We start from the raw sequence: 23,126 nt of genomic DNA on the forward strand, positions 1-23,126 counted from the left end.
CTTTGATGATGATGATCAAAGATTTTGGGTTTATACAAAGTTTATGAGAAACTTGTATTTCCAAAGAAGTGAGTGGGAGCACTATAGAATTTCTGATGAGTATATGTTGTTGACATATTGTTGATCAGAATGATGTAGAATTTCTGGAAAGCATATAGGGTTATTTGGAAAGTGTTTTTTCAATGGAAAGCCTGGATCAAGCTGCTTGAACATTGAGCATCAAGATCTATAAGGATAGATCAAAACGCTTAATGGTACTTTCAAATGAGCACATTCCTTGACATGATCTTGAAGGTGTTCAAGATGGATCAGTCAAAGAAGGAGTTCTTGCCTGAGTTGTAAGGTATGAAGTTAAGACTTAAAGCTCGACCACGGCAGAATAGAGAGAAAGGACGAAGGTCGTCCCCTATGCTTAAAACATAGGCTCTACAGTATGCTATGCTGTGTACCGCACCTGAAGTGTGCCTTGCCATGAGTCAGTCAAGGGGTACAAGTGTGATCCAAGAATGGATCACAGGACAGCGGTCAAAGTTATCCTTAGTAACTAGTGGACTAAGGAATTTTCTCGATTATGGAGGTGATAAAGAGTTCGACGTAAAGAGTTACGTCGATGCAAGCTTAACACCTATCCGGATAGCTCTGAGTAGAGATGTCAGATACGTATAATGGAGCAACAATTTAGAATAGATCCAAGTAGAACAGTTATTTGGAATAGCTCCAAATAGAACGTGGTAGCTACATCTAGGAGATGACATAGAGATTTGCAAAGCACACACGGATCTGAAAGGTTCAGACCCGTTGACTAAAACCTCTCTCACAAGCAACATGATCAAACCCAGAACTCTTTGGGTGTTAGTCACATGGGGATGTGACCTTGAGTGTTAATCACATATCAATGTGAACTAGATTATTGACTCTAGTGCAAGTGGGAGACTGTTGGAAATATGCCCTAGAGGCAATAATAAATTAGTTATTCTTATATTTCCTTGTTCATGATAATCGTTTGTTATCCATGCTAGAATTGTATTGATAGGAAACTCAGATACATGTGTGGATACATAGACAACACCATGTCCCTAGTGAGCCTCTAGTTGACTAGCTCGTTGATCAATAGATGGTTATGGTTTCCTAACCATGGACGTTGGATGTCGTTGATAACAGGATCACATCATTAGGAGAATGATGTGATGGACAAGACCCAATCCTAAGCATAGCACAAGATCATGTAGTTCGTATGCTAAAGCTTTTCTAATGTCAAGTATCATTTCCTTAGACCATGAGATTGTGCAACTCCCGGATACCGTAGGAATGCTTTGGGTGTACCAAACGTCACAACGTAACTGGGTGACTATAAAGGTGCACTACGGGTATCTCCGAAAGTGTCTGTTGGGTTGGCACGAATCGAGACTGGGATTTGTCACTCCGTGTGACGGAGAGGTATCTCTGGGCCCACTCGGTAGGACATCATCATAATGTGCACAATGTGATCAAGGAGTTGATCACGGGATGATGTGTTACGGAGCGAGTAAAGAGACTTGCCGGTAACGAGATTGAACAAGGTATCGGGATACCGACGATCGAATCTCGGGCAAGTATCGTACCGATAGACAAAGGGAATTGAATACGGGATTGATTAAGTCCTTGACATCGTGGTTCATCCGATGAGATCATCATGGAACATGTGGGAGCCAACATGGGTATCCAGATCCCGCTGTTGGTTATTGACCGGAGAACGTCTCGGTCATGTCTGCATGTCTCCCGAACCCGTAGGGTCTACACACTTAAGGTTCGATGACGCTAGGGTTATAAAGGAAGCTTGTATGTGGTTACCGAATGTTGTTCGGAGTCCCGGATGAGATCCCGGATGTCACGAGGAGTTCCGGAATGGTCCGGAGGTAAAGATTTATATATGGGAAGTCCTGATTTGGTCACCGGAAGAGTTTCGGGGTTTATCGGTAACGTACCGGGATCACCGGGAGGGTCCCGGGGGTCCACCAAGTGGGGCCACCAACCCCGGAGGCTTGCGTGGGCTGAGAGTGGTGAGGGATCAGCCCCTTAGTGGGCTGGTGCGCCTCCCACAAGGGCCCATGGCGCCTAAGAGGTGGAAAGGGGGCAAACCCTAAGGGATATGGGCCTTAAGGCCCATATTGGTGCGCCTCCCTCTCCTCTCCCCCTCTTGGCCGCCACCCTTGATCCCCATCTAGGGCTGCCGCCCCCCCTAGGGGTGGGAACCCTAGAGGGGGCGCAGCCCCTCCCCTTCCCTATATATATGAGGCCTAGGGCTGCCCATAACACACGCGATTCGATCTCTCGTTGGTGCAGCCCTGCATCTCTCTCTCCCTCCTCTTCTGTGGTGATTGGCGAAGCCCTGCAGGATTGCCACGCTCCTCCATCACCACCATGCCGTTGTGCTGCTGCTGGATGGAGTCTTCCTCAACCTCTCCCTCTCTCCTTGCTGGATCAAGGCGTGGGAGACGTCACCGGGCTGTACGTGTGTTGAACGCGGAGGTGCCGTGCGTTCGGCACTTGGTCATCGGTGATTTGAATCACGACGAGTACGACTCCATCAACCCCGTTCACTTGAACGCTTCCGCTTAGTGATCTACAAGGGTATGTAGATGCACTCTCCTTCCCCTCGTTGCTAGTTTCTCCATAGATAGATCTTGGTGACACGTAGGAAAATTTTGAATTTCTGCTACGTTCCCCAACAGTATATACTAGTAGCTATGTGTTTGATCTCTCTCTCTCTCTCGTGTTCTTGAGGTGATACGATCTTGATGTATCGCGAGCTTTGCTATTATAGTTGGATCTTATGATGTTTTCTCCCCCCCTCTACTCTCTTGTAATGGATTGAGTTTCCCCTTTGAAGCTATCTTATCAGATTGAGTCTTTAAAGATTTGAGAACACTTGATGTATGTCTTGCCGTGCATACCTGTGGTGACAATGGGATTCCACGTGATTCACTTGATGTATGTTTTGGTGATCAACTTGCGGGTTCCGCCCATGAACCTATGCATAGGGGTTGGCACACGTTTTCGTCGTGATTCTCCGGTAGAAACTTTGGGGCACTCTTTGAGGTCCTATGTGTTCGTTGAATAGATGAATCTGAGATTGTGTGATGCATATCATATAATCATACCCACGGATACTTGAGGTGACATTGGAGTATCTAGGTGACATTAGGGTTTTGGTTGATTTGTGTCTTAAGGTGTTATTCTAGTACGAACTCTAGGGCTGTTTGTGACACCTATAGGAATAGCCCAACGGATTAATTGGAAAGAATAACTTTGAGGTGGTTTCGTACCCTACCATAATCTCTTCGTTTGCTCTCCGCTATTAGTGACTTTGGAGTGACTCTTTGTTGCATGTTGAGGGATAGTTATGTGATCCAATTATGTTATTATTGTTGAGAGAACTTGCACTAGCGAAGGTATGAACCCTAGTCCTTGTTTCCTAGCATTGCAATACCGTTTACACTCACTTTTATCATTAGTTACCTCGCAGTTTTTATATTTTCAGATTACAAAAACCTTTATCTACCATCCATATACCACTTGTATCACCATCTCTTCGCTGAACTAGTGCACCTATACAATTTACCATTGTATTGTGTGTGTTGGGGACACAAGAGACTATTTGTTATTTGGTTGTAGGGTTGCTTGAGAGAGACCATCTTCATCCTACGCCTCATATGGATTGATAAACTTTAGGTCATCCACTTGAGGGAAATTTGCTACTATCCTACAAACCTCTGCACTTGGAGGCCCAACAACGTCTACAAGAAGAAGGTTGTGTAGTAGACATCACTCAACATCACGCCTCATCCTTGGCCAAGAAATGGTCGATCAACACACTCTCAGTTTTCTTTGCTGCAAAATGTCCCATGAGACCACCAGCATGAGCCTCCTGCAAAAGCAACAAGCGAACAGAGCAATCTGGGATGCACAATTTGTTAGCTCGAAACAAGAATCCATCATGCAAGTGAAACTTTTCCCAACCTTTTCCCTCACTACACTTTGAGTGTGGGTCGGCAAAATATGGGTCATTGGCATACAATTCTTTGATGCTTTGCAACCCAAGAATTTTAGTATCAAGTTGTGAGAGTAAAATATGGCGTCTAGACAAAGCATCGGCAACAACATTATCTTTTCCTTTCTTGTACTTGACAATATAGAGAAAAGATTCTATGAATTCACTCCATTTTGCATGCCTACGGTTTAGTTTATGTTGACCCCTAAGGTGCTTTAAAGATTCATGGTCGGAATGTATCACAAATTCTTTAGGCCACAGATAATGTTGCCATGTTTCCAAAGATCTCACCAGTGCATATAATTCTTTGTCATAAACTGAGTAATTTAGAGTTGGACCACTTAGCTTCTCACTAAAATATGCAATAGGCCTACCTTCTTGCATTAGTACGCCTCCAATACGAACACCACCTGCATCACATTCAATTTCAAAAGTCTTACCGAAGTTGGGTAGCGCAAGCAATGGGGCAGATGTCAATTTTTATTTCAGCTCTCGGAAGGCCTTCTCTTGTACGTTTGCCCACTTGAAGGGAACATCTTTCTTGGTTAGCTCATTCACTGGGGCAACAATGGTGCTGAAGTCCTTCACAAACCGACGGTAAAACCAGCAAGGCCAGAAAGCTTCGTACTTGGCTTACATTTTGTGGAGGCATCCACTCACGGATGGCCTTGACCTTCTCCTCATCTACCTCCACACCTTTACCTAAAACAACAAAGCCATGAAACACAATTTTGTCTGTGCAAAATATGCACTTTTCCTTGTTAGCATATAATCTCTCCTCTCTTAGGACAACAAGCACACACCGGATGTGTTCAACATGTTCATCAAAAGTTTTGCTATAAATCAGGATGTCATCAAAGTAAACAACCAAAAACTTGCCAATGAACATTCTAAGAACATGATTCATTAATCTCATGAAGATACTAGGTGCATTTGTCAATCCAAATGGCATAAATAACCACTCATACAAACCAAATTTTGTTTTGAAAGCAGTTTTCCACTCATCACCCTCTCTCATTCTAATTTGATGGTAACCACTTCGCAAGTGAATTTTAGAAAAGGTGGTGGCACCACTAAGTTCATCAAGCATATCATCAAGCCTAGGTATTGGGTGCCTATACCTCGCGGTGATGTTGTTAATAGGCCTACAATCACAACACATTCGGGAAGATCCATCTTTTTTGGTACTAAAAGAACGGGTACAGCACAAGGACAGAGACTTTCCCTTGCATAACCTTTGTTTAGTAGGCCTTCAACTTGTCGTTGAATCTCCTTGGTTTCCTCCGGATTTGTGCGGTATGGTGGTCGGTTCGGCAATGGGGCTCCTGGAACCAAATCAATTTGGTGTTCAATGCCTCTTTGTGGTGGCAGCCCTGGTGGTATCTCCTCGGGGAACACATCTTTATACCCCTGCAAAACTTCAGCAACCACACTAGGAGTGGTAGAAGGTAATTCGTTAGTAGAAAGAAAGTTGTCCTTGTACAAAAGTACAAAGAACACGGAATTGGGTTCTCTCAACTCTCTCATGTCCCTTTTCCTTGCCATCATAACTAATCCCTGTTTTTCCCATGTCTTGGTCAATTTAAGCTGTGGGGTTTTATTTGGCTTTGGATTCTCTCGCTCACTATGTTGGTGGATGTCACTCAAGTGTTTCTCGCTCACTCTCTCTTTCTTTTTCACATCATCCATCAATATTTCTTCGGGTGTCAAAGGGAGCAAAGATATGCGCTCTCCCTCGTATTGGAACGAGAGACGATTAGCACGGCCGTTGATTTGCACGTCACGATCATACAACCAAGGTCTTCCCAACAACAATTGGCATGCTTGCATTGGCACCATGTCACATTCCACTTGGTCTCGATACTTCCCAATGGAAAACTGAACGGTGACTATATTGCTTACTCGAAGTGTACCACAATCATTGAGCCATTGCATCTTATATGGACTTGGGTGCCTTCTTTGTTTCAGTCCCAATTTCTCTATCAAATATGAACTTGCAATGTTGTTGCAGCTGCCATTGTCAACAATAATTCTGCAAACCTTGTCCTTGATGGTGCCACGGGTGTGAAAAATATTATGTCGCTGCCCTTTCTCTTCTCTAGCTGCATTAACACTAAGAACATGACGAGAAACAAAGCAATCTCCCATGTCGGCCTGAATATCACAACCACTCTTCTCGCCCTCTTCATCCCCATGATCATCCGATGCTCCATTATCTTCATGCTCACTCTCAGATTCCCATTAACCTTGTTCATTCACAAAGAGAACTCTCTTGTTTCGATATTCAGAAGAAATGTGACCATGCCCTTTGCACTTCCAACACTCAATATCTCGGCTTCGAGATGATGGTACATCCGTGGGGTTAGAAGTACTTCCAGCAGCAGAAGGAGCACACTTGTCAACATTCCTAGGAGCCGGTGATGATGCCGATGAAGCCGCTGTTCGCCGGGTGGCAGTAGGGTGTGAAGTATGCTGAAACTGAGAACCATCATGAGAGGCACTTGGCTGCAACCTTTGCCATGGTGTGGTGGTGCGGTTATGAGATATCCGTCCATGACCACTTCACTGCACCTTCCTCTCCGTGTGCTTTGCTTGCTCCAGAATATCTTGTAGAGTGCTATAGGGAAACATCTCCACAAAATCAGAAATTTCACTGTTGAGACCATGCAAAAATCTTGTCATCTTTGACTCCTCATCTTCATGAATACGAGCACGACCAGCAACAATTCCATCTCTTTATAGTACTCATCCACCATGCGCGTACCTTGGCTGAGGCGTTGCAATCTGTTTCGGAGATCTCTTTGATATTGTGAAGGAACAAACCTTCGCCTCATGGCTTGTTTCATCTCTTCCCATGTGTCAATGTGGTCATGGCCTAGCAACAACTGATTTTCTTGTAGTTGATTCCACCAAGTGAGTGCATAACCAGAAAAATCAACACAAGCAAGGTTGACTCTCTTTGGATCAGCAAGGTTATGGATACGAAAATTCTGATCACACCGCTCTTCCCAATCAAAACATGCATCGGGGTCTTCTTTTCCTGTGAACTTGGGGACGTGCAACTTGATTCTTGACATGTCATCTCGACCAACTCGATCATGACGTTCTGCATGACGCCCATCTTCAGCAGCACGACGGTATGGGACACCATCATAATCATCAAAATCATCTCCATGACCATGAGCAACACGCTCATGATGGTCATAGTAGTGCCCACGAGGACCATGGCCTCGCCCTCGAAGTTTTCCTCCTCGCTGCCCTCCATGAGCAACAACACCACGCCCACAAGCACCAGCCACATGTCCACCATAGTTGCTGTTATCATCCTCCAAGTCACCATCCATAGCAGCATGCACGGAATTCTCATCGCCAACTTCCTCAAGTGGATCAATAGGGTGTTGTCGGTGTCGAATCCTATCACCACCTGCTGAAGGACGCTCATGGATCATCCTTTTCATGGCTTGGAGTAAGTTGTTCTCGAGTCGCTGCAACTCGGCACGTGTGACCGGGGCATCTTCTTCCCCATGGTTTTCTCCATGAACACTCGATCTAGATCCTGCCATGTTAGTAAGGCAAAAGTGGAATAGGATAATTTTGTGGAATCACACAACCTCACCTCTTACTCACCAAAGTTCTTATGAGTTCACATCAGATTGTGCTTCTCCCGGATGTGTTAAAGCGATTGAAAGATAGGGATCAAAGAACTAGCTTCGGTTTTTGGTGGAGCTCGGTGGGGTAAACAAAAAGGGGCTTGTGCTGAAATCAAGTTGATGCAAACCAAGAAAAATATGTGTATAGATCTACTGCAACTTTGCACCAACATTGACAAACACAACACACAAGGTTCTGAAAATTTTCTATCAAGCTGAAACTTTTGGATCTTACTTTTTTTTCTCTCTTGACTTTTTTTGCCACTCTTTTTCTTTCTTTCTTTGATTCTTTTTTGCCACTTTTTTTCTTTCTCTCTTTCTCCAAAGCACAACAACCAAATCTGAAAGCAACTATAAAGATAAACTTGATGCTGATCTAAAAGATGAAGAACATGCAAGGTATGCAACAACAAGATCTCAACACCAACAAGGCTTGGATTTATTTTTGGTGGGGCTTTGGACTTCTAGGACAGAAAATATAGCATGAAAAAACACTCGATCTAAAAGGATGATAGCAAGATAAACTTGGATAACAGATCCTACCATGTCAACGAAGGCTCTGATGCCAGATGATAGGTGGGAACCCGATGAACGACTTCACGCCCGAGGGTGGCCCGATCTTCACGTCGTATGATCGAATCGGGAGGGATAACTAGCTTTATACCTGCCAAAGTTGGATGCAACCCGTACGTTGGGGAAGGCTGGCCGAAGCTACAAGAACTCCAACCCGCTGTCCGAACAATCGCAGAACCACAAACCGGTACTAATCCACACAAAACGGCCGGAACCGTAGAGCACAAACTAGGGGGAGCCATAGGCTCCTTCTCACGAATTTGAATGAACTCACAAGAGCAAAGGTAGCAAGATCTCTTGGATCTCTCTAGCAGTCTTACTGCATAAGCTTGTAGCTAAATGATTTGACAAAAGGTTCTCAAGAGGATGGGGGAGATGGGGTTTTATAGCAGGGACAACCCCCCTTGGCTAGGTGTGAAAATGATTTCAAAAGTAAACATGTTTGCATGGCTTTTTGGGGGGAATAAGCAGTCAACTTCGGGAGTTGTTGAAGAGCTCCTCAGAAATTCGCGAAGCCTTGACAGTCTGGACACCTTCCACGAGAATGACTACAACTTTTGACTCACAACTCCAAATGATGTGAGGTTTTTTTGCATTGAAAAGATAATTTGATGTAGCTTCTGTTGATGTACCCCTATAGCCCCGTCTCTTTATCACATGGGTGTGGCACACCAAATCATAAGAGGTAAAAACTGACCACATCAGCTTCACTTGAAACTTGTTTCCTCCAAACCGGTTGCTTTAAGAGCTCATAGGTTGTTGGGTTTCTTCCATGTGATACCTAAGTTCAACCAACAACAATGGAGATGAAATCATAGTTGTGTCATGAAGGTTACAAGGTAAACTTAAGTTAGCGTTCACCTGGTCACTTATTAGTTTGGTGCGACTTCTTGTGATTGGACCTATAATTGTTGGAGACTTGTCGATGATTGTGGTGTCCTCATCATTTCTTCTTTCCTTTTTGGATATTCTCTCTGTACTAGAGCGATGCGTGCATGATAACGTGAAGAGAAACAGAAAGATTGAAGTGAATAGATTGATTTCATTGATAGTGACTGCAGGTACTTATATGTCCTGAGCTATCGTGTTTACATGCCGGTTATAAGGTTCGCGTCGTTTTAGAAAGACACGACGCCGGTTTGAAAAGACATGACGATGGTTCGCTATCTACCGCATTTGGACAACGCCAGGATTCTAACCACCGGTTAGAATATTCTTAAGGAATCTACTAATCACCTAATTAGCCTAATACTAATACTATTAGATTCCTAACAATTTTTATGCCCCGATAATTTATGCACAACTGACGTGGTGATAATTTGCGTAGCAGACGCGTGGTAACTTTTTATTGGAAAAAAATTTGTCAGAATATATCAATATGGGATCTAGTTTCGAAGGTCTCGCCGCGACGATTTTTTTATGTCAAAATAGTTTTTCAATCAGAACAACCATTTGAGCTACAAAATGTTTTGAATTTTAAACTTTTAGTGAAATCTTTGCTGACATCAACATTTTTGTCTCACATGCATGCATGCATACTTTTAAATCAATTGAAGCTAATTAGGAGAGGGGAGTTCGCGCGGGCTAAAAAATTTCTTGGGCTGCATGTGCGATTGCTCCGCTGCGTATCGTTCGGATCTATTACTAATGAGCGGTCAGTTGGAAGCTAGGCCAACTCCACCGCGCGATCCCAAACGGACGTCTGTTTTGGCCGGTTTCTGTCCGTTTGAGTAGGGCAATGGGGTCGTGTCCGGGCGTGTCCTAGGATGCGGTGGTCGTGCGTCCAATGCGCCCCCCATCCCTTTGCCCCATCCTGTCCGCCAGGGCCAAAAATACCCATATTTTCATCAAAACTAGTTTTACACCCCAAATATTTGTCTGAAAATTAAAATAGTTTTACAACCCAATTGAAATTGTCTTTAATAAAATGGTTTTACAACCAAATCGAAATTGTCTTGACTGAACATAAAATGGACCAATACATCTATTGGTTGCCAATGTGATCCCACACGTGCTCAACAAGTCATTTTGAAGATTCAAATGAGTGTGCCAATCACGCATCTCATGGTGGAATTGGGCAAATTGTTCAAATGTGGCCGGGTCTTGGTGGAGGGGCTCAATATTTTCACCTTGATAATCAAATCCTTGGTCGAAGATACTCTCATCACGCTCGTCCTCGATGATCATGTTGTGCATGATCACACAAGCAGTCATCACCTCCCAAAGCTTCCTTTCATCCCATGACAGTGCAGGGTTTCGAACGATACCCCACCGGGATTGAAGCACACCAAAAGCACGTTCCACATCCTTTTCTAACACTCTCTTGCATTTGGGCAAATCTCTTTCTCTTCTTACCTTGGGGTTTCGAGATTGTCTTCACAAAAGTTGACCACTGAGGATATATACCATCTGCTAGATAGTATCCCTTGTTGTACTGGTGGCCGTTGATCTCAAAGTTGACAGGTGGGGAGTGGCCTTCTGCAAGCCTCGCAAAGACTGGAGAATGTTGCAGCACGTTGATATCATTGTGAGAACCTGCCATGCCGAAGAAAGAATGCCATATCCAAAGATCCTGCGATGCCACCGCTTCTAATATGACAATGCACCCGTTGACATGCCCCTTGTACTGGCCCTGCCAAGCAAATGGACAGTTCTTCCACTCCCAGTGCATACAATCTATGCGCCTTGTACTGGCCCTGCCTTGCCATTGGAAAACGGCGACGGAATTTATCCGGCTTGAAGAGCGGGGTGTTGGCAAAGTAATCGGCATAGAGCAGGGCGTGGCCTCTCTCCCTGTTGTGGTTCAGGTTGGGAGCACGGCCAGGGACCGACCCCCTGTACTGAGGAAGCTGCCGTTGAATGTGGTCGTGAACGACCAGTGCAGCCACCACAAGATCTTCATCATACGACGATGAATCGTCCAATGAACAAAGAAAGTGATGGAAGAAAAACTCGTCTCCACTGTCCATACCTTTGTGGGCAAAATGCCAAACACCTTGCGGTCGTGGTGGCGAAGAGGCCGCGATGATCACCTCGACGCAGCAGGGGTGGTTGTTGGCCGGCTACTGGCCGCTCTGGAGCTCTCATTGGAAGTTGCCGAGGCCGCCGTGGTACGTCGCCGACGGTCGTGTCCCCTCTGCGACCGGCAAAGACGGCAACGGCCAAACCTCTGATCGACGGCCAAAACTACGGCCAAAGCGCAGGTGTGGTGGCGGCCATGTCGAGATGTGGTTTGGTAGGGACGGCCGGGGGCTGCGCGGTGAGGAGGCGGCCGGAGAATAGCGGCGGCGCCGGCGGCGGGGCGGGGCGGGAGAGAGAGGGTGGAAGCGTTGGGAGCGGAGGGACTGCTAGTGTCCCCGACAGACGGGCCACGGGGGGACAAGGGCGTGTGTCCAGGCCGTCCGCGCGCGTCCGTTTCACCCCAAACCGAGCGCAAGTTTGGGCCGGGGATGAGTCGAAAACGGACGGAATCCGGACATTTGTCCGTTTGAGGCCGCGCTATTCATTCATTTTACCCCAAACAGACACGCGCGGATAGGATGGGGTCGCGCAGTGGAGTTGGCCTTAGTCCGCTCCTAAATTTTAACCTTACTTCACTATATTTGAACATATTTGATAGGGTTTTGGTTAGGCCAATGAACTGTGGGCACCATGCTGCGAGATGCAATTTTATTCTCTATTTTTGCTGTGGTCTAGAAAAGTAAAAGAAAAAAACAACGTTCTGAAAAACATTTGGCAGGAGTATCGTGTATGTCAACTGAAGAAGAGAAAAAGGAAAGAAGGTGTACGACATGGCTTGTTGGCGCGGTAGGTACGCGTACTGCAGCGATCCATCCAACAACAACAAGGTGGGCGAGCTGCTGTGCTGAGTGCAGTACGCATATATCTTGGCTCATTGTACTACTACTGCTACTGGTAACGGAACAGGTCAGCGTTTCTGCACTCCAGTTGCATCGCGGCAGCTTCGTGTTAGTACTACCCCTGTACTTGTGTACTGCCACTTCAGTGAGTGAAGATCTCACCTTTCTCTATATAGATCTTCCTTGTGATGATGGTGGCATGGCATTGGGCGTCGGCAGCAATCAGCATCAGGTGAGGTGGTGGACGAACAAGTGTGTGTGTGTGAGAGAGAGAGAGAGAGAGAGAGAGAGAGAGGATTTTGAGAGTGGAGAGGCGAGAGGAGCCAGGGATGGAGCAGAGCAAGGGATGAGGCAAACAACAAACTTCACTTCCTGAATCCTGATTATGAAAATATCAAGAGAGTTGTGAGAGATCAGAGGCCAGAGCTTCTGTCTGTTGTTGTTGTTGCTCCCTCCCTGCACTGCCTCTTTCCTGGCTCTCCTCCCAAATCTCGCTCCCTCTCCCTCTCTTGCCATTTTCTGCCCTTGTTCTCCATGGCTCCCGTTGTTCTGTTCGTTCTTCAGCTCTCCAGGCTCCTTTATTTGTTCCTGCTTAAGTTCTCATGCTGCCACTGTCATGGTCTAGATAGATACATGCCCTTCGATATGTTCAGCTAATTTCTTTTTACCTTCTGAATAATTGTTATATGCTCCTTTTACCTGTTCAGACGCCACTGTACTTGCATTGCTTCCACAAGTCGTCAAAAGTTGGTAACTACTTGTACCAATTTCCTTCCCTGTTTTCTTGTTTCTCATCCATCATTGTTTATAATCTTACATGCTTATTACGCTAATTTCGTTCAAACAGATACTTCAGTTCAAACTTGTTCTCTGTGAGGTCCAGGAAGGAGTCGGGCGGAGTTGAAGATCGCCGGAGTTGCTGGCTACTCCGTGCCTGGAACTGTGTAGTCGCGCTGATTTCTTTTCCTTGTGGCCTCTTCGCTCTCGGCAGAGCAGAGTGCTGACATCGTGTTGACGTAAAACGAGAGACGGGAGACAAAGAAGTAAAAGTGAATAGTTGTCTTTATTGATAATTGAGTACAAACATCTATAGCCTTGAGGGGATGCATCCAACAGACGCGATGGTCCAAAGAGACACGAGCGAACAGTCGTGTCCCTCGTACATGGCGGTTAGGGATATTGGAGATTCTCCATAATTAACACATGGGTCAGTTAAACTCAACAATTTTAACTATTTTTTGGTTCTTTTACTAAAACTCTGGTACACATGGCGACAATAACATTATTTTACATTTTTTAGGGGACATTGTCTTTACACTATCACTACAAAGCAAAGTAACCTCATTTGTGATTTTTCTTAAATACCCGCTACTCGAGGAAAGAACAATAGAGGAAAAAAAGTAGTGCAGTAGATGTTTTTTGTTCTTCTATCCATATTCAATTTGTTAGAGTTGGACAGAAGAAGTGGCGCGTGGAGCACGTTTGTGAAATGAGCGAGATCTCATGATTCTCGTTAAATTTGAATTCACATCAATGCTTTTTTCGTTCCAGCGCATGGGCATATATTTGTGCTAGTCAGACCGTAAATAACAATCATACTTTTCGTTCTAATATTTCCTAAAGGAAAATTAAACTTTTCCTGGGAAGAATGATTTTTTTTTTTGGAAGCAACGGATGGAGGACGCTACTTTACCCAAAGCCCTCGACGGTGCACTCGAGTGATTACTTGAGATCCGACGGCCGTCGACGACCCGGTAACATGTCCCGGTGCGCCCACCACCGCATAGTTAGCAGCAATTAAAGCCAGACCCCAAGGTAAAAGCTTTTGTAAAAGAAAAGAAAGAAAAGGTTCCAAACCATGGCGAGTTCTCGCCTCGCTCTGGGCGTTCTACTACTGCTCGTCGGTGGGTAATTTGTGCTTACAAACTAGTAAATCGTATTATCCTTTTCAATTCAACGGAGAGTTGGTTCGGCAGGCTGCTTAACTTGGTCTATTCTTGCAGCGGCGGCATCGGGCGCGGCGGCGTTCCGGACGGGCAACACGACGGCCATCCACATCGGCAACACCAAGGCCTGCATCGCCGGCTACGGGGGGCTCCACGACCCGGGCTTCTCGTACAAGCTCTGCATCCCCTCCTGGGTCGCCTTCACCCCCAACGGCACCCTCTTCGGCGAGGCCGCCTTGAACCACGCCGCCGTCTGCCCCGGGACGGCCGTCTCCTGCTTCAAGCGCGTCCTCGGCTCCAAGTACTAGCCTTCGCTCTTTTTTTTTAAATTTTCACGAGGGGGGGTGAGATTTCCCCACCTGAATTTTTATATATGGGGGCCAAAATGCCAAGGTAAGCATGCACAAGTACATTTTACGGGGAGGAGCGAGAGAGGGAGGGGGGAGGGGGCGGCAGGCTACACGCATCAGGCATGCATCAGGCAGCAGGAGTGTTTGCCAGGCAGCCAAGCCATGTCTCCGACGCCTGTTTCAGAGCAACAGGCAGACGCACCCGCCAAAGCACGGCGTCTTCTCTACACAACAGCAGCAGTCGGGGAAGTGACGGGGGCAACCCCTGGAAGACCACCGCGTTACGGTGCTTCCAAAGTTGCCAACAACAGAGGAGGAGGAAGGTCGATCCCGTCCGCGCCGGCACCGAGCTAGGAGCTTGCATAGTGTGCAACAGCTTGACGGACGAGACCGACGGGACAACCCCCACCGTGGTCCAGAAGCTCTGAGCGAAGGGGCAGCCAAAGATGAGATGCTCCGCCGTCTCCAGGGGCGCCGAACAGATGGGGCAGCCAGCCCCATCCGCCTCCACGATGTGCTTCCGCAGGAGGACGTCTCTCATCTGGACTCGAGCCTGGACCAGGAGCCAGGCGAAGAAGCGGACGCGACTGGGAGCGTAGTTCTTCCAGACGAAGTCGGCGTACGGCGCGAGCACCCTACGAAAGTGGCACAGTTGGTAGAGGCCAGCGGAGGAGAGCCCGGCACCTTTGTCACAGCCAGGGCGCAGGGTCCAAACATCCGCCCTGGCAGTGAGGGCCAGCGCCCGGATGATTGGGAGGAGCACCGCGCACTCCCCGGCGCCTGCATGGTTCAGGCGGGGGGACGAGGACCCCAGCAAGCCCGTGTTGAATGACGTGAGCAACCGAGACCGCAGGCATGGTGGTGTGGGAGAAGAGGGAGCTCATCTGGGCGGAGAGGGCACCACCGGGCAGCCAAGAGTCCAGCCAGAACGATGTGGTGCGCCCGTCACCGACGGATACGGTGGTGACCGCCCTGTACACTAGCATAAGCTTGGCGAGGGAAGCCCAGTGTGGTCCGGGGAACGACACCGCCGTTGCCGAGGTCAGCAGAGAGTGTCCCAGCTCACCCCAAACCCAGCGAGCCCACGGCGCATCCTAGCGCGAGTGTAGACGGTGAAGGAGCTTCAGCAGGAGGCACCGGTTCTGAACCGGGAGGGCATGCACCCCCAGCCCCCCTCCCCCTTGGGGCGGACGACGCAGTCCCAAGCCACGAGACACTGGGCCCCAGAGGCTTTGTCCGTCGTGGTCCAGAGAAAGGAGCGGCGTAGGGCGTCGATCGCCCGGAGGACGGAGGGCGGGACCTCCATCGCAGACATGGCATATGTGGGGAGAGCGTCCAGCACGGCGTTGAGCAGCACCAGGCGCCCCCCCGAAGGACAGCAGCTGAGCACGCCAGCCGGAGAGGAAGCGCTCAACTTTGGCAATGAGCGGGAGAAGTCGTCCATGGAGAGCTTGCGGTTGGAGAGCGGCAGGCCGAGGTAGATATGGGGGAAGCTCCCAACACAGCAGCCCAACACTTGAATCATCTCACAAAGGTCATCCTCGGGGACATGGACGGGCGCGACGGTGCTTGTGGAAGTTGATGACGAGCCCCGTCGCCGCCGCGAAGTCGTCCAGGATGCCCTTGAGACGCCGAACCGCGTCCAGCTCCGCACGCATGATGATGATGGTGTCATCAGCGTACTGGAGGACGAGCGGCGGCGCATCGTCAAACAGGGGGTGACGCATCCCACCATCTCTCTTGACCATCTGTTGGAGCACATCCGCGACTAGAAGGAATAGGTAGGGGGAGAGGGGGTCCCCCTGCCGCAACCCCTTCTTGCATTTGATCCATCGCCCGGGCACGCCATTGAGGACCACAGCAGACATGGAGGACTGGAATATCGAGTCCATCCAGTCACACCAGAGAGGTGGAAGCCACGCACCTCCATAATCCGGCGAAGGCTTCTCCAGTCGATGGAGTCGAAGGCTTTGGCGAAGTCTAGCTTCAGGACCAGCGAGGGAGCCCGACGGGTCTCGCAGCATTGGACAATTTCTGTTGCGTACACAAAGTTCTCGGCGATGCTCCGCCCTTTGATGAACCCGGACCGGTCCACATCCACCACATCCGAGATTTGTTGTTGAAGGCGCGTGGTCAGAACCTTGCACGGGATCTTGACATCACAGTTCTAGAGGGAGATGGGTCGGAAACCCCCGGGCGCAAGCACCCCCTCGGCCTTGGGGAGGAGAACCACATGGGCGCGGTTGATACAAGAGAGGTTCACAGAGTTGTCGAAGAACCCCTCCATCAACCGCATCACATCGCCGGAGACCATCTCCCAGGCGGCCTGGTAGAAGCCAGGACCAAGGCCATCAGGACCCGGGGCACTGGTCCTGTCGAGGCTGGCAACGGCCGCCTTGACCTCGGCCATCTCAAAGGGGACGACGAGCTTGGCACCATCAACAACGGCCACCCCCTCATAGAGCGCGTGCAGGTCGAAGCGCCAGACGGGGACCCCAGCCCGGCCAAGAAGGGCGGAGTAGAAGGCGTGGAGGGCCTCTGCCTTGGCCACATGGCCGACGACGATCGTGCCCCCGACATCCAGCGCTTTAATCCGGTTTGACCGGAAGCGCTGGGATGCCTGGGCATGGAAGAAGCGGGTGTTTTCGTCACCCTCGCCCACCCGGTGAAATTTCCCCCGTTGCCGCCAGAACGCAGCTTGCTGACGAACCGAGAAGGCCAAGGCAGCACGGGCGTCAAGCCGCAAGGCAGCTTCCTCCACTGAAAGCACACGGTGTTCCTCAAAAAAGTCAAACAGATCAATAAGAAATCTGCAGTTATTATCATGACGAGGGAAAAACCGGTGATTTGCCTTCCAAACCTTTGCAGCACGACAGAAGGATTTGACCTTAGCAGCAATGTCTTTAGCACCGTCCCCGGTCCTGCATGGGAGAGCCCAGGATGGGGAAGTGGAGGGAAGGAAACGGGGTGTAGGAGCCATTTATTCTCAAAACGGAATTGACGGAAGGCGGGGATGTGGGTAGAGGCGGTGACAAGAAGCAGAACGTGATCAGAAGTGATGCGGGGGCGGGAGGCGAGAGTGGAGTTGGGGAGAGCCATGTCCCAATCAGCGTTGAAAAACGCACGGTCGAGGCGCGCCAGGGTGGGCGGAGTGCGACGATTAGTCCACGTGTACAAGCGATCAGAGAGGGGGAGCTCAACCCACGAGAGGGCATCGATCATGGCATTGAATCTCGACGCAAGAGACGCACAAAAATTATCATTGTTTTTCTCCTCGGGGTATCTGATAAGGTTGAAGTCGCCAAGCACAAGCCAGGGCCCCGAGATCGTGTCCGAGAGCGCCATCATCTCGTCCACAAAATCTTGCGTGAATGCATGATCAGATGGGGCGTAAACATTCGTGACTGAGAAGGCGAGATCGGAGGAGGTGGAGGGCAGTTCGGTGGTGAGAGCGTACCTGCCAGAGTGGCAGGAGACAAGATGGAGCGTGGCGGGGTCCCAAGCAGTAACCACCCCGCCACGCGAGCCGTCCGCATCCAGATGTTTGAGAGACGAGAGGCGGGGAGAGAGGAACGAGCGGTCTTTGCCCAAGGAGAGCAAGGCGAGTTTCATTTCCTGGATGCATGCAACGGAGGGGTTGGCAGCGGTCACGGCTCCACGGACAAGCGAGCACTTGTCCTTGTCACCGAGACCTTGAACATTCCAAGAAAGAAATGAGAGGCAGTTGTAGCCGGCACTATCCATAACCAAGGAAAGCACCAGACACACATGGAGAGAGGAGCGTAAGAAGGAACACGACATAGCAATGGGAAACACAGTACAGGGGGACGTACACGGGTAACCAAACTACAACGGAGGAAGCTAGAAGGAACAGAGATACAAAACGCCCGTACGAAAGAGCCCCGGGCATCTAGAGGGACGAAGCAGCTGAAAGGGCACTAATCATTGACTCTTGCCGACACCGGAGCAGATGGAATGGTCGCCGCAGCCTTGAGCTCGGACACAGAGTTCATTCCCAGAGGCTTGAGGACGGCGGCGATCACTTTGTGCTTGAGCACTTTGGCCTGGAGAGCCGTGGAGCAGCTTTTGAGGGCGTCTTTGAGCTCCCGCTGCTTGACAGCCTTGGCGGTCATGGAGATGTACCCCTCGGGCTCTTTGAGGGCCAGGCGGCGGCTGTGGCGCACAACCGGGACAGCAGGGGCGGGCGTAGCATCAGCCACCGCATTGCATGGCACATGCATAATGGGTGCCGGGGGCAGCCCAGTACCCGCTAGCGCGGCGTGCACGCGGGCGCCGGATGCGCTAGACCCGCAGTCGCATGCATCATCATCGGAGCCCGCGTCCAGCTCAGTGATGACCACCGAGCTATGCGTGGGGGAGGCCGCCATGCTGCCGGAGAAGCCCGACGCCACCGACGGCGGAGGAGCAGGGATGGGGGCGGGAGACCCAGGGAAAGGAGGAGCTCCATGTAGGCGGAGCAAGGTGGCGAGCTGTTGCCCACCCCCCCTTCCGCCTTGGCGCGGAGGAGGTTGCTGCCGCGGGGGGGCCGGAGCCGGCCACCCCAGAGGAAAAGCCGTGCAGAGGCGGCGGAGCTCCATTGTGGGTGAAAGGCGGGGTGGAGGTGGGTCGAAGAAGGGGATGTAGACCCCATCGTCGTCGTAGGAGTCCACCTGCGGCCAAAGGGCGAGCGTACTGATGGTGATGACGCGGGAGCCCCAAAACCTGCCGCGCGGCCACAGGTCACATGGCACGGCCCTAGCGTGCTCGAGGAGAAGGACGACATGAACGGCAGAGAGGTCAGCGCCGGAGAGCAACCTGTGGTCAATCTCGACCAGGTCGCCAAAGCCAGAGAAGGCGCGAGCGATGCCTACGGGGTTGATGTGCTCGGCGGGAAATCTGGTGGCAGAGATGAAGGCGTGGGTTCTGGCCCTCGGCGGAACCCGATCGGCCTCCTCCTCCCGGGCGAAGATGATGCAAGCGTCCTCAAAAGGCAACTCCCGCAGCGCGACACACGTCTCGCGGTCCTCGAGCGAGTTGAACCGCAAGTACATGGCGCCAATGGACGAGCCGACAGTGTCGAAGAAGAGGTTGGGCGCCGCAGCCAGCAGGGCGTCGCAGACAGACGTCGTTGGGGAAGGGAAGGCACCGGGGGGGTCGATGTAGACCACAGCCAGCCGGCGAGCCACCGCAAGGTCCCCCGAGGGCATGAAGACCTCGAGGAAGTGCGGCCGCTCAGAATCGGCAACCAGGGACGGAGCGCCAGCGCTGGAGCTGGCCTCTGAGCCCGAGGATGAGTTGTGCATCAGGCCCCCATCGCTGTCGTAGGCGGGCTGCTCATCAGAGGTAGCAGAGGATTCTGAGCCTGCCTTGTCAGAGGCCGCGCGGCGGCGGAGGCCAAGGGCCAAGGGAAGGTGCATTGGCGACGGAGGGGAACGACGCCCGCTGCTGGGGGAGGCAGGCAAGGAGGCGACCGAGCCGGTCGGCGAGGTGCCAATGTTGCGAAACCGAGGCGAGGAGGCTGGGGGGACCGAGGCGCTGCACGCTTGTGCAGGCAAAGGGCGTTCGGGGAGGCCAAAGCAGAGCACTCCCCGACGATGAGAGCAGGCGCGTTGGTGGGAAGCGGCGGCGTGGGAAGAGCGGAGGGGAAGGGCGCAGCTGGGCGAGGCTCGATGGTGGGGGGCTGAGGTGGAGGGGAGGGGGGCGGGAGGACTGATGAAGGCGGTGGCCGGAGCCGCCGCACCCCTGCAGCAGATGGGGTCGCGACAATCGACGACCTGGTGGCGAGAGGCGAGGCACCGGAAGCACCCTGTGAGCGGGCGAAGGGGGCGAGGTGGGGTGAGGGGTGGGGAGGAGGGCGTCGCTGGGCAGAGAAGGACCTGCAGATAAGAGGGGGGGAGGGCGGGGGAGTGGAGAGCGGCGGTGGGAGTGTCATTGATATCCGTCAAGGGAGAGACTAGCTCGGCGACAGGACAGGGGAGGGCAGGCCTATGCTCCGTACCGAGGCCGGTGGCCGCGGGCTCGAGGAGAGGCAGCACGCCGGCGTGGTCTTGATGGAGCGGCGCGGAAAGAGGGGGCTCTTCAATGGCGCCGTAAGGCGAGGATGGGACGTCGGTGAGCTGGGGAGCAGTGGGGGGCATGGGCAGCAGTCCAGGGGAGTTAGAGGATGTGGGGGGCATGGGCAGCAGTGGGGGGCATTCGCTCTTGTTCTCTTCCCTCCTCTCCCCTCCTCCGCCAACGCCGACGGTATGAATTCAAGTGTTATCTATATCTGGATGTGGTTGCAGGATGTTTGAGGATGTGGTGAAGAAAGATATGGAGCTGGTGCCGTACAAGCTCGTCGGGACCCAGACCGGAAAGTGCGCTATCCAGATCGAGACCGAGGACGGCGGCGCCGAGGTGTTCTCCGCCCACACAGTCACCGGCATTCTCATCCCCAAGCTGAAGCAGATGGCGGAGGCGCACCTGGGCTGCAAGATCAGGAGCGCTCTCTTGGCCGTCCCCTGGCACTCGAGGGACTACCAAAGACACCTTCTCGCAACGGCCGCCCGGCTCTAGGGCGGCTTCTCCGCCGTGAGGTACATCGACGAGCATGTCGCGGCGGCCGTGGCGCATAGCCATCACAAGAAGGCGCGCGAAGGCAAGGTCATCCTCGTCTTCCACATGGGTGGCCGCACGACCCACGGCACCATGTTCAAGTTTCAGGATGGCACGACTCATCTCATTGAAGGGCGCCATGATCCCCACCTAGGTGGCAACGACTTCACCGGCCGGCTCGTGGACCACTTCGTCAAGCTTATCAGGGAGAAGCACCGCCGGGACCTTCGACGGGGCGACGGCGCGCTCCGCGAGCTGAGGGCGACGTGCGAGAGGGCCAAGAAGGCACTGACCTACTGGGATACCACGCTTGTGAAGGTAGAGTCGCTCTTGGACGGCGCGGATTTCTTCAAGCCGCTCACGAGGGACAAGTTCGAGGAGCTCAACCGTGATCTGCTGGCGAGAGCCACTAGCATGGTGGACCTGCTGGTTACGTGGCAGTGGTGGCACCCTCCCGGCCGGTGGGACAGCGTCAACAAGATCATCCTCGTCGGCGGCAGCGTGAGGATCCCCAAGATTCTTGCGTTTTTCCGGCACTATTTCCATGGCCAAGAGCCAATTGTGGACGAGGAAGCGTTGATTCGCGGTGCTGCTCTGCTCTCCCGTCCCGAGTATGCAATGTTCACCTACGACAACTGTGATTGCCGTGGAAGTCCTTTGCAGGCGTCTGAAAATATAATTGAATAGATCATAGGGTTTTGAGTCTTGTGGTGCTACAAATAAAATTGTACGTGCTCCTTTGTATTCGTCACCTTTTCTTTTGGGTGAGACGAACTAGGGCATGGAGTTTCTGGACACGGGTGCATTCGCGTGACTGAAGCGTAGAAAAAGAACAACTTTTAGAAAAATATATATCTTTTTTGGGACAAACATTGTTGAATGTTTTACCAACATGCAAAATTTCATAATGAAAAAGAATTTGTGTGGGTCTGAAAAAGAAAACAAAAACGATGTTCTGGAAAACATTTGGCAGGAGTGTTAGCAGCCGGTCCATCAAGTCCACTACATGAGACGGCACGAGCCAAGTCAGCGACGACTACGTCAACCCTTCGAGCTCCGTCGCCAACAGTGGACCAAGCAAGAGGATTCGACGCCCGTCCACTCGCTATGCAGGCAAGGAGTGGGCCACATGCTCTGTTAAATAGGAAAGGGGAATGGTCATTGAGGATTCGGCCGGTTTGGCACGGCAGTCTGCCGTTGCTTGTAACTCTCTTCCTCCTTCCTCCCTGCTTGTAATTTCGAATTAGAGCTACAGATCTGAGTGATGTTCGTCAACAGAGAGATATCCTAGCCTGTGCTAACAATTGGTATCAGAGCCAAAATTTTCCACCCCCGCTGCATTGGAGCATCACCACGACGCGCGTGCGGCGGTGGCGGCGGCGCGCTAGCGGCGAGAGCTGATGGAGAACCTCGCTGCGGAGGTCAAGGCGTTGTACGAGACGCTCACGTCTGCGGCGACGATCGTCCACCAGCAACAGAAGAAAGAGCTTGAGGAGCTCATCATCGCGGCGGTCGGCCACGCCGTCGACGCGGCGATCTCCAAGTCTGTCCCGCTCGCAGTCAACCATGCGTTGGGATCCGTGGTCGGGGACTTGCAAGCCTACACCGATGGCGCCGAGCAGGACCTACACAAGCTATTAGCTCGTAAGCAAAAAGTTCGAGTGGCAGGACGGCCGGGGGTCATCTTGAGTGCGCGCATATGATACCAAAATGTTCTTGGTCAGCAGATGGACACATATTCAAGTCTGATTTTAAAATCTTGCCGTTGCAGTTTTATGATGGGATCATTGGTATGGATTGGTTGGCTGCTAGAGGCACCATGCAAGTGAATTGGGAGCAAAAGTGGCTTTCATTTGAGCATTTTGGGCAACGAATCTTCCTCCAAGGGCATCCCCCTGCTGTGTTTGATATTACTATTGTTGAGCTGCAATTAATTCAAGGGCAACAGAATCTCGACTTCTTGAGGAAATACAATGCTTGTTGGATGGTTTCTCTGCAGTTTTTGATGCTCCTACTGGACTTCCACCTCGTCGTTCTTGTGATCACAAGATTCTGTTGATTCCGGGCGCACAACCAGTAAACATCCGGCTGTATCATTATTCTCCTGAGCTCAAGACTGAAAT

At 51.1% G+C, this 23,126-nt stretch overlaps 2 pseudogenes; one reads left to right on the forward strand and one right to left on the reverse strand.

Moving 5' to 3' along the window:
• Nucleotides 1–6,592: 6,592 nt before the first annotated feature.
• LOC147961206 (uncharacterized) lies at nucleotides 6,593–7,593 on the reverse strand (annotated as a pseudogene).
• A 6,378-nt stretch (nucleotides 7,594–13,971) lies between these two features.
• On the forward strand, nucleotides 13,972–21,690 carry LOC147961207 (heat shock 70 kDa protein BIP1-like; annotated as a pseudogene).
• Nucleotides 21,691–23,126: the final 1,436 nt, after the last annotated feature.

The sequence above is a fragment of the Triticum urartu genome, chromosome 7A, assembly GCF_056163025.1.
Source record: "Triticum urartu cultivar PI428250 chromosome 7A, HENAU_Tu73, whole genome shotgun sequence".
NCBI lineage: Eukaryota > Viridiplantae > Streptophyta > Magnoliopsida > Poales > Poaceae > Triticum > Triticum urartu.